A 15,029-nucleotide genomic window follows, 5' to 3' on the forward strand; every position below is an offset into this window, starting at 1 on the left:
AGTGGTGCGCACCTTTAATTCCAACTACTCGCGAGGCTGAGGCAGGAGAATCACTTGAACCCGGGAGACAGAGGCTGCAGCGAGCAGAGATTGCACCACTGCACTCCAGCCTGGGCGACAGAGTGAGGTTCTGAAGAAAGAAAGAAAGGAAAGAGAGAGAGAGAGAGAGAGGGGGATAAGGAAGGAAGGAAGGAATGAAGGAAGGAAGGAAGGGGGAAGGAAGGAAGGAATAAAGAAGAAAGAAAGAAGAAAGAAAGAAAGAAAGAAAGAAAGAAAGAAAGAAAGAAAGAAAGAAAGAAAGAAAGAAAGAAAAGAAAGAAAGAAAGAAAAGAAAGAAAAGAAAAGGCCAAAATTAAAAAGTAGGTTTAAACTCAAAACTATCACCAATTACATCAAATGTAGATATTCTAACTACCTCCTTCCCAGAGGCTTAAAAAACAAAGATTATCACCATGGTTTTAAAAAGTTCCAACTAAATGCTTTCTACAAGAAATATAAATTAACCTAAAGATAGAGAAGGGTACTGGGAACAGAGCCAATTTTGCAGGGTTTTTTTTTTTTTTTTTTCAGTTCATGCATGAAAACTTCATTATGGACAAACACTGATCCACAGACTAACACTTGAGATGCCTTGGTGTAGAATACACTGGAATCTGGGAGTTCATTCAAAAGTTATGTAGTTTAAGGTTAAGATTTTATTTGGGTCCTGGAACACGTTTGGTGGGTGCTGTCTCAGCTCACCTGGAAGCAGATGTCTGATGGCCTTATTTCTAGGCACAAGTCCTCATTAGTCTCCTCAGCTTTATAAAGATAATAATAATATCATTTATTGAACATTTACTATACTCTGGTTATTGTGTTACATACTTTACTTGTGTAAACATATTTAATCCCAACGACAACCCTACAAGACAGATACTAATGTTATTCACATTTTATAGATGAGAACCTGGAGACTTGGTGAAATTTTTAACTTGTTTATTACTGCACAGTTAGTTGAGTTATGGAGTTAGAATCTGAAACATCTGTCTGACTGAAAGCCCTGCACTAAATACTAGTGTGTGGTTTGATTGCCAACTCTAAATAAGATTCACCTCTACTTGATTGATAATAGACACCAGCCGCAACTTAGGTATCAACGAGGGACTATTAGTTGGTGGTCACTGATACTCAGTGTTTACCAAAAGTTTAACTAAAAGAAAATATATTTAGGGAAGCTTGCTCAAAGGACATGCAGGTCATCCATACTTACCTGCAAGACTAAAATCCAATATGTTGTCCACCCAAACCACTGGAAATCTGAGCACCTAGACAGCATTCTTTTTGCCTCTGAGCTATTGTTTACTGTGAATTTTTACACCCCAATTTGATTGCCAAAGCCTACATTAAGACGGATTAAAAGAAACCCCATGCAATGTGTCTGTTCTTAGAACCGCAGATGATATAATTTCACCTAATCAAGGGGTTTATTTTTACTTTTGGTCCCAGTGAACTGTGTGACTGACCAGAAAGCCTGAGCCAAATCTGAGGCCCACCCATAACAACAGTCATCATAATCTGCATTTTCAGAGTCATTCCTGGCTCAATTTTATGTCTCCACCCTTGTTTATCCCCTCTTTTGTTCTTTTCTAACCTCATTATCCATTTATCTTATCTTGTATTTTATACGTATTTCCAAGCTTCCTTAAATTCTTCAGGAATAAGACTTGGCATAAATATAAATAAATTTGAGGAAATCTACCAAAATGTAGAAACAGTGGTTACCTCTGGATAGCAGAAGTATAGATTTTTTTAAATCTGCATCTTCATAAAGGATCTCACGCCCTGACCATAAACATTCTTTCTTTTATAAGTATGAAAACATATTTCTAATTACAGATAAACTGTAAAATTCTAATTTTTTGTTATGAATATTGGTAAAAATGTAGTCCATTAATGGAGACTGAAGGTAAAGACGGTGATATTCATCAGGAGGGAGACTATATAGTTGATTTTATGTATCAAATTGGCTGAGCCATGGTAACAAGGTGTTTGGTCAAACATTATTCTATGTGTTTCTGTGAAAGTGTTTTTTTGGCAATTCCTGACCTATTGGTTCAATGAAATCTCAATCAAAATTCTATTGGGCTCTTTTGTAAGTTGAAAATTTTAAAATAAAATTTATATGGAAATGGCAAAAAACCTAGAAGAACCTAAATAACTTTGGGGGAGGAAAGAAGACCCATACCATGCAATTCAAGACTTACTAAGCTATAATAATCAAGACAGTGTACTTTTGGTTTTAAAGCTCAATCAAACAAGAGTTCAGAAATAGATCTACAGTTATACAGTCAATTGATTTTTGACAAAAATTCCAATGCAATAGAGAAAGGACAGTTTTTCAACAACTGATGCTGGAACAATTCGATATCCATATAAAAAAATCAATCCTTAACTCACACCATATATATAAATTAATTCAAAATGGATCATGGACTTAAATGTAAGAGCTAAAACTGTAAAACTTATAGAAGAAAACAAAAGAAAAGCTTTGTAACCTTGGATTAGGCAAATAATTTTCACATAAGAAACAAAAAGCAAAAACCATAATAGAAAAAAACTGCTAAACTCAGCATCATCAAAATTTTAAACTTCTGCTGTTTGAAAGATACTGTTAAGAGAATGTAAAGACAAGCCACAGGCTGGGAGAAAATGTTTGCAAAACACATACCTAATAAAGACTTTATCTAGAAAAAAGAACTCTCACAATCAATTATAAGACAAATAGCTCAAATAGTGGGCAAAGGATCTGAACAGACACTTAACCAAAGAAGATATACAGATGGCAAATAAGCACATGAAAAGATGCTTGACACCACTGGTCATTAGGGAAATGCAAATCAAAACCACAATGAAATACCACTACACATCACTAAAATGGCTAATACCAAGCTCCGGTGAGAGAAGCACCTGGAAATTGTATCCACTGCAAAATGGAGCAGCCCTTTCTGAAAACAGTTTAGCAGTTTCTTTAAAAGTTTAACACATACCTACCATACAACCCAGCAATCCTATCCCTAGGTATTTACCCAAAAGAAAAGGAACCATATGTTCACTCAAAGAACTGTATGCCAATGTTTAGAGCAGCTTTATTCACAGTAGCCAAACAGTGGAGACAGTCCACCAATGATGAATGGATAACCAAATTGTGGTACATCCATATGCAGCAATAAAAATGAATGAATTACTTATATGTGCAACAACTTGGAAGAATCTCAAAAAAAAGTATGCAAAATCAAAGAAGCTGGACCAAAAAAAGGCTACATCTTATATCATTCTAATTGTATGACATTCAGGAAAAGGAAGCAGGAAATCAGATCACCGTTTGCCTGGGGCTAGGAGTGGGAGAAGGATAGTGACTACCAATGGGTAGGAGAGAACTTTTGTGGCAATAAGAATATTGTGTATCTTCATTGTAGTTGTTACATAACGGCATACTGTTGTCAAAACTCATCAAATGGAATACTTCCTATGAATAAATGCTATTGTTCATAAATTATGCTTCAGAAAACAATTTTAGAAAAAACACTTTGTAGAAAATAAAAGTTATCATATTTTAGAACTTGGGCTATGGAAAGATTTTCTAAATAAGATCAAAATGTAGCAAAAACAAAATATTGATAAAGTTGGCTCACATTAAAGCCAAAATCTTTGCAATAATCTGACTACAAGACTATGTGAACTGGTCCTGTGGCCATTCTGACCTCAGCTCCTGCCCCTCTTTATTCATTCAGCCCAGTCCAGCCACACTGGTCTGTTATTCCTTAAATACATCAGGTGCACTACTACCTCAGTGCTCTCACCAATCTCATTCTATAATGTTATGCCTCCTTCAACACAGAGGATATCACTGAGGTTGACTATGGCCATGCAAGACCCATCTCCCCCAACTTGGTCCCTCAATTCTAGGTGTCATTCCCAATCAGACCCAGGTAGGTCCTACTTTTTGGACTTGGAAGGGGGGCAGACGAGCCTGAGAGAGAAGTGCCTGTTTCTCCAGTATTCTGAATTGGTGACAGCCAAAGGCTGTGTTTCCAATGAAGATACTGATCCATGGAGAGACTACGCTTAATTTTTAATTACTGCTCCCTTAGAGGAAGACAAACTTTTAACCACATATGCCACTTAATTAAACCACAGAGATCTTCTCTGCATGGCTAATTACTATTGAAGCAGATGAGCCAGGAGATTCTCAAATGAAGTTTCTCTGGGGCCTCGTTAACAAGAATGGAGCACACCCCACAGAGGCAGCTACATGCGCACTGAAACTTTTCTGATATTTTACACTCAAAGCCTCCTAGCTTCCTCAAGAGGTTCTGATCACCAACCAATACCATTATCAAAAGCATCTTCCCAGCTGGACCCTGCCTAACTCCCTAGCCTCATTTCTCTTCATGATCTATCATTCTCTCTATTCCCAGAAATAACAAATAGGTTTCATCTCTTACCCTGCCACTATTTAACTAAGAGTAGCTGCCTGGAGTGCTAAGTTGAGAATGATTCAAAGGTTCAAATCAATCCCCATGAGAAATAATGCTCTGTGATAGATTAGCAATGCCTGCCATGAATGTGGAATGGGGAGATTGTAGCGTGAAAGCTATATATTCTCCATCTCTGCCCTATACCAAATCCTGAACCATGCTGCATTCCCAGACCACTTAACACTTCTTCACACCTCTACGTTTTTGTAGGTTATTGCAATATCATTCCTTCTCTTCACTCAGTCAATGCCTAGTTGGCTATCCTTCAAGGCCTAACTTCCCTATAGCTTTCTCTGAGCATCCTTCCTTATCCTTGGGTTCAAGTGGGATTAATAATTTTCTCCATTGTACTTTTAACATCAGATTATTGTTGCAATTATTGCACTTATCTAAGTTATTGGGGTGCTGTGCAAGAATAACTTCTAGAGAGAAGTTCTTGGTGAATGCTATGAGAAGACACAAGAGACTGGTAACGACTCTCTGGTGGGAAAAGGAAAACAAAAAGAATAGAGGTATTTATAGCAAGAAATAGACAAAAGATAGAACCTCTAAGGATAGAGAATGAGAGGCCCTCCTCCTTAAAGTTACTGTGACGGTTAGCTACATAATAGTCCACGATATTGAAAGCAGAGTGGGGAATTGATGAAGAAAGCATAACCTGGGTGAATCATATATCATCAGACGTCCTATACTAAAAAAAACTACTAAAGAAAGAAAATGATCACAGGTGAAAGTACAAAATGCAAGCAGTGCAGTGCAATGGAAAGAAAAATAATGTGAATAATCTAAAAGAATATTGCTTACTAAAAGCATATTAATAGTAAGGATGTCTTGTGAGGTTTAAAATGTGTGTTGTATTAAAATGCATCAAAACTCTAACTCAAAAGGCAGGAGGGGAGCAAATGGAGTTAAAGTGTTCTACACGTCTTGCATTTACTATGAAATGGTAAAAATATAAAAATATATTGGGCTTTAATAAGTAAAGGATATACATTATAATGTCTAAAGTAAGAACTAAGAGAATAAAATGTATAACTAACAAGCTAATAGAAGTGCAAAATTTGAACAATAATTTAAAAGAAGACAAGAAAACAGAGAAAAAGGAACAAAAAACAGGCAGGATAAACGAAAATATACAGCAAGGTAATAGAATTTCTATTGCAGTAATGGCAAAGCATCTTGTCTCAGTCTGAGCCTCCCATTTTAATAATTTTAAATTATTGGGAGGGAAACTCTGGGGAAAAATTTTTGTTTGAAGGCTTTGGAGCATAACCAAAAGCAGGTACAAAACGGAAGGAATTAACCTTGCAAGAAGGAAATCACCAGGTTAGATTCACATTTAATTGGCTTTTCTTCTGAGGGCATTCTCCAGATTATATAATGCAGGGTGGCTAACACTCAAGCAAAAAGCCAATATATCAATATCTGGATTGATGGAGGGGACATTACTACATGCCTTACAGATGTTGAAAACATAATAAAGGGGAGACTGATTTGAGTAATAATTAAACTCCAGTCTCCCACACAGCGGCTCTGTGTGAATTACTCTTTCTCTATTGCAGTTCTCCTGTCTCAATAAACCAGCTCTGTCTAGGCAGTGGACAAGGTGAACCCACTGGGTGGTTACAAATTTGGGGGCTTGCTCAGGATTGCCCTTGTGGCTACCTGCCCATGGTCCAGAAGCCCTCCTCCAGCAATGGATCCAAAGGCCAGCCCAAGAAGCCACCTAGTTCTCTTGGACTGGAGCTGACTCTGGTACTCTCTCTACTGGCAGGGTGCTGCCGACCCAATGTGCATGGATTTAATTGCAATGGAGGAAAAGTCCTGGGGAGATGTCCCATAACTGTGGCCCTATCACAGGGTGTCTGTCCATAGCCCTACTGCAGCGTGTCTGGGTTGATGAGTATCCTAGACACTGCCAATGCCTCCTTCCTTCTCCTGACTGGTTCTGTGGGCCCGTGGTGGGGTGTCTGTCTGTAGACTCATTGTGGGGTGACACCCCACAATGTAGCTCCACCACAGGGTGTCTGTCTCGGTTCAGCTCCTTCAAAGGTCTCAGTTTGTCTGTAGCCCCATTGAGGGTGTCTGTCTCAGTTCGGTTCCTGAGGGGTCTTGGTTGGCTCTCCCTAACTAGCAGGAAGAGTCCTGGTTTGGGAGACTTCTGGATCAGGAAGATTTTGGGAAGATTTCTCAGATGGAGAATGGGAGGATAGTTTAGAAGGGATACTCTTGGAGTTCTTGGCTAGAGATGTGATTTGGAAGGCCTTTGTTCATCTCATCTTTGTGTGTGTTTGTATATGTGGAGCAGATCTCAGAAGGAATTGCTGACAGAAGTCCAGCAGGCCTAACTCTGAGAATGCCCCCCACCCTTACTTGACTGGTCACATTCAGTGAGCCCTGAAGAAAGCTCAACAGGCCTGACTTGGTGTGACTGTCCACTCTTTGCCTTGCCCAGAGACCACCCATTGAATTACTGTTCAGAGATCATGCCTCCCCACCTGGAGTAGACCAAGGACAACAGAGACCAATGGGAGAAAGTTTGAGCCTTGCCATGTCGATATTGGGTCCTGAATGAAGTGACTAGTGTCTGTTTTGTTACGTGTATTTTGCTCCAGCTGGGATGGAAAATGTTAATTCAATTTTCTATGCAGCCCATTGTGCAACATCTTGCAAAACTTAGAATCTTTTGTCTCTGGTTCCATAAAACAGAAAAGGGTGATTTTCTTTTGTAAAGGGGCTTAACCCCTACAGCTATAGTACAGCAAGCAGGGCCATCAAAAACCACTTCATTCTTCTGGCCTTCCTTGGTGTGTAATAACTAGGTAGGAAATATACTTTATGGTATAGCTAATGGCAGTCATGGAGGGATACTTGGCTCTTTGTACTCCTCAAAGAGAGAAGCATGCTCTTGGCTACCTGGAAGATATGGAAACATCCCCAACCCCCACTGAGACATGAGACTCCCATGCAGGATGGGCTAATTACAAAATGGGCTGATTTGCTTTGGGTTGCCTTGCAATGAAATGCATGGTAGAAGCACTGCACTATCTACTCTCATAGTGTTTCCCCCCTTTTTGGGGATCCAGGATCCAGTATAAAATAACACCCTATCCCAGCACTTTGGGAGGCCAAGGTGGGCAGATCACCTGAGGTCAGGAGTTCAAGACTGGTCTGACCAACACGGTGAAACCCTGTCTCTACTAAAAATACAAAAATTAGCTGGGCATGGTGGCAGGTGCCTGTAATCCCAGCTACTCAGGAGGCTGAGGCATGAGAATCACTTGAGGTTGCAGAAGTTGCCATGAGCCAAGATTGTGCCACTGCACTCCATCATGGGCGAAAGAGCAAGACTCTGTCTCAAAATAAAATAAAATTAAAATTAAAATGGCACCCTTAATTTTGGGGATCTGTCTTTGCCTTCCAGCTGTGCCTCCTTATTAGGCCCTAGAAACTGCATGCTTTCCTGACCCTGTTCCTCCAAGGACTCCACCCAGAAGCCAGTAATCCAATTAAAAAAACTAGCAAATGAAAAATCTTACAACTGCTGGATCTTCTGTCTGTCTGTCCGTCTGTGTATTTATGTGTTGTTTGTGTAATATTTATATAAAAGGGCTCTGATTAATTGATTTAGAATAAGTGCTTAAATCATATTTTGTCAGAAAAATAGACACTTTAATGCCTTTTTATTCATGTGATGTTAGTAATATTTTGGGGGGGAAAAGACAGTTTTAAAGATTATTGGTAAAATAAAAATGTCTTCAACTGTAGGCATTTAGTCTAAATTTAAGGTCAGATATCAGATTTGCTAAAAGCATTAAGGTCATAGACTGCTTCTTTGACTTTTGATAATTGTTCAATTTACCTACTTTGTAGCATGAGATTCTAGATAAGGCCTGAGGACATGTGGAGTTAGCCATGCCCCACCCACGCCCAACCCTCTGGCTATGCTGGAAAGAGTCAGACCTTATCTGCACTTCTCTCTGATGCCCTAGGTTCCATCCCTAGTACCTAATTAAAATCGCTCACTTACCAGGTTTTTCACCAAAAATAAACATTGCTAATAGTTAACATTGTAACATGTAGTTGAGACTACTGAAGAAACAGTTTTACATACAAGGTGTGTAGGGACAGTAGAATGTGTTTTTGGTTATAAGAAGGCATGGGAATGTGGCTTTTGTTAAAGGGAATGTAATTTTGTCTACTTCAGAGGGTTTTAAAGATCATCTTAACCTCAAAGAGTAATGGGAAAAAACTGAAGGTTTAAGCAAAGTGAAAAGAGTTTGTGAAGGCTTGGTCTTGTAAAGAAAGTTCTGTGGGTATGAGCAAGTTGGCTAAGATTCGAAGGGGATTATTTAATTTTTTTCTGTAAGTCAAACATTAAAATAAAAGCATACTAATGCAGGGCCAGAAACTGGGCCCCATGTGTCCAAATAACAGGATTTTCTTAGAAAATTGATTTGCTGTTTAACAGAAAATTGTAAAGGGTTCTAAAAGGTTTATGAAAATCTTACCTTAGGGTCAAACTAATTAAAACTAGATAGATTTATAAAATTTTCTTTAAAAACTAGCTTTAGCATTAAAGATGCAGTAATGCAAACATGAAATATGTTTTTCTCTTTTGAAAAAGATCTTCATGTAATATTAAAAGATAATGAAAGGTTTTTGTTTGCCCCTTTGGGTAAATTGCAGGAAAAAAAAAAGAGAAGAGAAAAGAGAAAGATTCAGTTGGCCTCATGCTAACTTCATTGAGTCTTGTTTGGAAAGTTTTGTCTCTTCTATCAAAGTAAAGATTTTTGCCTTTTAAAAAGTTTTTTTGAGTTACCACTTTGGATGAATGAACAACCTATGAACCTATTTTGTGATATTCGGTGTTTTAAACCTTTGGTGTTTGACAACCTTGCCAAAATCAAATTATAAAGTATGTCATTTTCTGATCTAACTAATCCGTTAGACATTAGGTTCCCTGAAGTCTAAAAGTGATGTGTTTGGCTTATTTGGTATAAAAATCATACAGGAAGCATTGTCAAATATGAAATGGTGTTTGGCTTTCTTTGGGCTATATATATTTGTGTAAATGTGTTATTGGTATATGTTCCAAAATTATGTGAAACTCCTACAATTCTGATATGACTCAGTATATGTTATCAGTAATAATGATAATTGTTATGTTAAATTATTGTGTGCCACAGAGGTAACCAAAATTCCTGGTCAACTACAGCTTTAATAATGGCTGTCCTGAGACTTTCTGTCATCCAAAGACATTTGTTGTCTTGTTACAATCCTCTTCAAAAGGTGTTTTATAATAGGCTGTAGGACTTTGAGAGGTGTTTTTGGATGCAGCTTTCTAATAACTTTGGAGATTGTGACATTAGAATAGAGGAAAAACTTTTGGGACTCTCATGGAGAGCTGAAATGTTCATGAATATCAAGCAGAACAGGAGTTAACTGAATGGACTAAACTAATAGGAAACTGAAGTAATCATTCTTTGACCTTTTTGCTAAAAACGTTGCTGATCCTTTTCTTTCCAGAGCCAAGAAAACTTTTCTTTTGAGCTATGTATAGCTTTTAACAACTGAGTAAAATATACTTCTATGATCAAAATTTAGAGCATATTTGTTTCTCTCTACTTGATTCCTCCAGAATTTGGAAACTATTTGAGTATTCTCAACTTATGACAGTATAGTTATTGCATAAGTGCAATAAGAATCTGCTTTCTTTTGTAACAGGACACAGCTGGAGAAACTGGTTACTTTACCAAGACTGGAATGGCATGTTTTCCTTTAAGGAATCTAACTTGACTTACAGAGCCAATAAAAGCCCCTTGGGAAAACTGGCCTCATACCTTGTCTATACAGTCCCTGTATAGGGTTCCTGACCAGTGGTAAGTAAAGCATGTAACTTTTTAAGAGGCCCAAGGGCCCCAGGTTATCCTAGGACCTCAAGAGGAGAGGAATATACCCAACTCATAGTAATTTGAGGGTACAAACCCATGGCTGGGCTCAGCTTTTAAAAAATCTTATCTGAGATTCCTTATGAAACAGGGTTCCATCAAAGCCAATTTAAAATGCCTATGTGGGAATAATTATTCTTGCTGCATTTTATGCAAATAATCAGGCCAAATATAATAAGACTAAAGTTTATTTTGCAAACAAATCAGTTCTATCATGATTTGTTTTTAGTAACAATGGGAACTGATGACAGAAAAATTATGTTTAAAAAAAAAACTACAGTACACCTGTTGTTATCTGTTCTTGAGTTTTTTCTGCAGTCTGGACTAGATCCTAAAGTCTTTGTGGGCTACAAGTCTCCAAACTAATGCTTTCAAATCTTTACTTTTAAAACTGGGAATTGCACTCCTTACCCTAGTACTCATTATTTACCTTATAGTATGTTGTTCCCTTAAATGCAGTACTAAAACTATAGATGACAATGCTAATGCCTTTTCCATGCAAACCTTGGAACCCCAGCCAGACCTGCATGAGTATGCTCAGACAATTGCAAAGTGGTTCCACTCCTCTCACCTTGGGATCAACACCTACCCTCACTACGCCCTATCAGCAGAAAGAAGTTAGAGCGATCTTCACCCTTTTTCCATCTTCTTTAGCCAACACCTTAAGATTAAGGTGTTATAAAACCCAAAAGGAGAGATTGAAACCACCATTGCAAAATTGTAACTGAGACAGTGAAAGAGATGTGACCTAACCAACTCCATCTTGTTTTTAACTTCCAAGCTGTCCTTGTTCATTCCTGGGGATAGGCACAACTAACTTTGGGAGGAACTTTGTTTATAGTTTAAAACAAAGAATGAGAACAGGCTTTTCCAAAGGCAAATTCCCTCCTTGTCTGGGGACTAAACTGCCTTTTTAGGGCTAACAACTTAGCCACAAGATTAGAAATTATGGGCCGGGCACAGTGGCTCATGCCTGTAACCCCAGCACTTTGGGAGGCCAAGGTGGGTGGATCACATGAGGTCAGGAGTTCAAGACCAGCCATGGCAAAACCCCATCTCTACTAAAAATACAAAATTAGCCAGGCATGGTGGTGAGTACCTGTAATTCCAGCTACTCAAGAGGCTGAGGCAGGAGAATCGCTTCAACCCAGGAGGCAGAGGTTGCAGTGAGCCAAGATTGCGTGATTGCACTCTAGCATGGGCGACAGAGTGAGGCTCTGTCAAAAAAAAAAAAAAAAAAAAAAAAAAGATTAGAAATTATGGTTTAGGAGTCATGCAGCTGGAGGCTACAATATTCTGACCCTCCCTAAACTGCTCATAAGATCAGTGCTTGAGATATTTTACAGATCCTGAACTTGATGGATTAGCTAGCACCATGCAGATCGATAAACTGGCTCATCTGATCTTGTGGCCCCCCACCCAGGAACTCACTCAAAACAAGAAGACAGCTTCTACTTCCTGTGATTTCTTCTCTGACCTAACCAATCAGCACTCCCGGCTCACTGGCTTCCCCCCACTCACCAAGTTGTCCTTAAAAACTCTGATCCTTGAATGCTTGGGGAGACTGACTGGACTAATAATAAAACTCCAGTCTCTCCCTCACCAAAAAAAAGTATAATAAAGGAGCTGGGCATGGTGGCTCATGCCTGTAATCCCAACACTTTGAGAGGCCAAGGTGAGAGGATTGCTTGAGCCCAGGAGTTCGAGACCAGCTTAGCCAACATGGCGAAACTCCGTCTCTACAGGAAATACAAAAATTAGCTGGGCATGGTGGTACACACCTGCAACCCAGCTACTCGGGAGGCTGAGGTGAGAGGATAACCTGAGCCCAGGCAGTTGAGACTGCAGTGAGCCGTGATTGTACCACAGCACTCCAGCCTGGGTGACACAGCAAGATCCTCTCTCAAAAAACAAAAATAAAAAAGTATGATAAAGGTATATTGTGAACAACTCTCTGCCAATAAACTCGACAACCTAAGGACAAATTCTTTGAAAGGTGCAATTATGAAAACAGACTCAAGAAACATAGAAAATCTAAATAACTATGTATCTCCTTTTAAAATCAAATTAATGACTTAAAACCCTCCCAAAACAGATCCTCAATCCTCAGACGGCCTCATTAATAATTCTTTTTTTTTTTCGCTCAGCTTTCTGATCTACTCATTAATAAGTTCTATTAATCATTTAAAGAAGAAATAACACCAACCTTATGTAAACTCTTTCAGAAAGTAGAGGTGTGGCATTTCCCAATCCATTTTGTGAGACCAGCATTATCCTGATAACATATATATAAAACATAAAAATGAACATAAAAACATAAATATAAACATAAAAATCTACTTAAAATATTATCAAATTGAATGCAACAATACATAGAAAGAATAAGACCTTATGTCCAAGGATGGTTTATCCCAGATATGCAAAATTGGTTCAACATTTAAAAATCAATTCATGTAATTTACCATATCAATAGAGGAAAAAAGAAAAACAACTTTAATATCTCAATAGATGGAGAAAAAGCATATGGCAAAAAAAAACAACAATAAATAGAACTGTCAGTAAGCTCAGAATAAAAAACAACTTTCTCAAACTGATGAAAGGTCATTCCACAAAACACAGCTAACATTACACTTAATGGCAAAAGACTAAATGCCATCATCCTAAGATAGGAACAAGGGAAGGGTGTCTTCTCTCACTGATTCTACTAAATATTGTATTAAAGATCCTAGCTATACAGCATGGCAAGAAAAAGAAGTAAAAAGGCATGCATGTTAAAAAGAAAGGAGTAAAACTGTTCTTATTCAAAGATAACACTATCATATACATAGAAAGGCCTAAAGAATATGCAAGGAAAAAAAATCTACTAAAGCCAATATGTAAATTTAGTGAGTTTCCAGGATCCAAAAAGTCAATCGTATTTCTATATACTAGGCAAAAAAACAAGCCAAAGTAAATTTAAAAAAAAAAAAACCAGTAATTTATCCACATAACAAACCTGCACATGTACCCCTTGAACCTAAAATGAAGGTAGGAAAAAAAAAATTTCATCTACAATATCATCAAAAAAATATTTGTGGCTAAATTTAACAAAATCATACAAAATCTGTACACTGAAAACTACAAAACAATGCTGAGATTAAAAACCTAAGTAAAGGAAAAAATACACCATGCTCCTAAACTGGAAGGCTCAATATTAAGATGTCAGTCTGGAGGGGAGAGCCAAGATAGCTGAATAGGAACAGCTCCGGTCTACAGCTCCCAGCATGAGCGATGCAGAAGACAGGTGATTTCTGCATTTCCAACTGAGGTACCGGGTTCATCTCACTAGGGAGTGCCAACAGTGGGTGCAGGACAGTGGGTGCAGAGCACCATGCGTGACCCGAAGCAGGGCGAGGCATTGCCTCACTCAGGAAGTGCAAGGGGTCAGGGAATTCCCTTTCCTAGTCAAAGAAAGGGGTGACAGATGGCACCTGGAAAATCGGGTCACTCCCACCCTAATACTGCGCTTTTCCAACGGGCTTAAAAAACGGCACACCAGGAGATTATATTCCACACATGGCTCGGAGGGTCCTATGCCCACGGAGTCTCGCTAATTGCTAGCACAGCAGTCTGAGATCAAACTGCAAGGCAGCAGCGAGGCTGGGGGAGGGGTGCCTGCCATTGCCCAGGCTTGATTAGGTAAACAAAGCAGCCAGGAAGCCCGAACTGGGTGGAGCCTGCCTGCCTCTGTAGACTCAACCTCTGGAGGCAGGGCACAGACAAACAAAAAGACAGCAGTAACCTCTGCAGACTTAAATGTCCCTGTCTGACAGCTTGGAAGAGAGCATTGGTTCTCCCAGCACACAGCTTGAGATCTGAGAATGGGCAGACTGCCTCCTCAAGTGGGTCCCTGACCCCCAAGCAGCCTAACTGGGAGGGCACCCCCCAGTAGGGGCAGACTGACACCTCACGCGGCCAGGTACTCCTCTGAGACAAAACTTCCAGAGGAACGATCAGGCAGCAGCATTTGCAGGTCACCAATATCCACTGTTCTACAGCCACCGCTGCTCTGCAGCCACCACTGCTGATACCCAGGCAAACAGCATCTGGAGTGGATCTCTAGCAAACTCCAACAGACGTGCAGCTGAGGGTCCTATTTGTTAGAAGGAAAACTAACAAACAGAAAGGACATCCACACCAAAAACCCATCTGTACGTCATCATCATCAAAGACCAAAAGTAGATAAAACCACAAAGATGGGGAAAAAACAGAGCAGAAAAACTGGAAACTCTAAAAAGCAGAGCGCCTCTCCTCCTCCAAAGGAACACAGCTCCTCACCAGCAACGGAACAAAGCTGGACGGAGAATGACTTTGACAAGTTGAGAGAAGGCTTCAGACGATCAAACTACTCCAAGCTACAGGAGGAAATTCAAACCAATGGCAAAGAAGTTAAAAACTTTGAAAAAAAATTAGATGAATGGATAACCAGAATAACCAATGCAGACAAGTCCTTAAAGGACCTGATGGAGCTGAAAGCCAAGGCTTGAGAACTACGTAAAGAATGCAGAAGCCTCAGGAG

General features: G+C 39.2%; 1 protein-coding gene across 12 annotated transcripts in view; it reads right to left on the bottom strand.

Moving 5' to 3' along the window:
• The window catches only part of OR1J2 (olfactory receptor family 1 subfamily J member 2), a 109,337-nt gene that overhangs the window by 86,710 nt on the left and 7,598 nt on the right, over nt 1–15,029 (bottom strand). For 11 of the 12 annotated variants that reach the window (XR_010148866.1, XM_054659050.2, XM_016961604.3 and 8 more), the window contains exons 2-3: nt 12,678–12,746; nt 11,571–11,688 (exon numbers count right to left, since the gene is read on the bottom strand). The gene's annotated coding sequence lies outside the window, so the exon portion shown is untranslated. Of the gene's footprint in view, nt 1–741; nt 801–11,570; nt 11,689–12,677; nt 12,747–15,029 lie in introns of all 12 variants that reach the window. The other variant, XM_063788364.1, reaches the window with a different exon arrangement.

Source organism: Pan troglodytes, chromosome 11 (assembly GCF_028858775.2).
Source record: "Pan troglodytes isolate AG18354 chromosome 11, NHGRI_mPanTro3-v2.0_pri, whole genome shotgun sequence".
NCBI classification, from domain to species: Eukaryota; Metazoa; Chordata; class Mammalia; order Primates; family Hominidae; genus Pan; species Pan troglodytes.